The 1,293-nt window shown below is 29.3% G+C and overlaps 1 protein-coding gene across 1 annotated transcript in view; it reads left to right on the plus strand.

Annotated features, from left to right (window-relative positions):
• LOC106463292 (translocon-associated protein subunit alpha-like) overlaps positions 1 to 1,293 on the plus strand; it is a 37,147-nt gene that overhangs the window by 5,213 nt on the left and 30,641 nt on the right. The gene's annotated exons all lie outside the window — the stretch shown is intronic.

Here is a 1,293-nt window from a genome sequence, read left to right on the forward strand (position 1 = left end):
TTTATTTCGTCATAAAATATAAAATACTGTTTAGGTTAGATATTATTCATTAATTTATTTTGTGAGTGAATATTTTATTATTGTTTAGTTTTTGTTATAATAAAAGTTAAAAGCAGACGATTGTAGGAAGTTGTGTTTAAAATTCATTGATAATGAGCCTATTGAATGTCGTGTGCAATACAATGATATTGAGAATATAGAGATTTCTAGAAGGTGGGCAGATATTTAAATGATAAGCATATAAATAGTGTGAGATGAGCGGAAACAACAGACAATAGCAGAAAAGGTTAAAGTTACGGGCAAGGAAAAGTTCGGCATGAAGTTAACTATCGTAGAAGTGATAGGTCTAACAATTAACATAGGCCTAACGTTTAATATATTAGAGTAAGACTAACAGTAGAAAAGGAGATAAGAAGAAGAATTATTCTATCAAAGCATGGTTCTAAAGTAATTGAATTAGCCTGAGTGCATATTGACAAAAGGAATAGAGGATATTTTGAAGAAAGAAGACCAAACGATTATCGTAACGTGTACCACAATTGTAAGTGAATCACACACACACAATACTAGTGCAATAGTAATAGAGAAGATAGTTTGACTTGTCAACTGAAATTCTAAAATAATTGAATAGGCCTAAGTGAACTTTTGACAACAAGAAGAGAACTATATAATCTCTGTATTGTGAAGAATTTGTTGTACATACGTTTAACTTGTTCCAAATATATATATATGTATGTTATTTTGAAAACAAGTGAAGTGCTTGCTGTTCATTTATCATTGAATTTATCACTATCAAGTCACAGACACCTACTGTAGAAGAATTCTAAGCCCAACAACAACACGGTATATATTTATAATATTAAGAAACATTAGTAAAAGCATTTTATTTTGACAATTGGAAAAAAAAATATTTCAAATTCTGACATGTTTTTTAATTTCTTAATATTTTCTTTATCATTTGCAAATAGAGATACTTAAATATTGAGTTTGTGTTTATTGATTCAAAAATTAAACATAACATTTAAGGATTATCTATGCTGTCCCATACACTAAAATAAACTATTAAATAAAAAAACCCAAAGCCAGTTCTTATTATCGAAATATTTATCAACCCTTTTCATATACACCTTTAAATTTATAGCTTCTACTACATCTTAAGGCAACCCATTCCCAAGTGGAACCTCTCTATCCTTTTAATACATCACCTTAATTAGCACCAGTATATTTCTGTTGCGTCAGCGAGGTCACATGATTAGTGTGATGCCACGTTTCTAGAACTATCTTGTTCCTTCA

This window comes from Limulus polyphemus, unplaced genomic scaffold (genome assembly GCF_000517525.1).
Source record: "Limulus polyphemus unplaced genomic scaffold, Limulus_polyphemus-2.1.2 Scaffold1369, whole genome shotgun sequence".
Taxonomy (NCBI): Eukaryota; Metazoa; Arthropoda; class Merostomata; order Xiphosura; family Limulidae; genus Limulus; species Limulus polyphemus.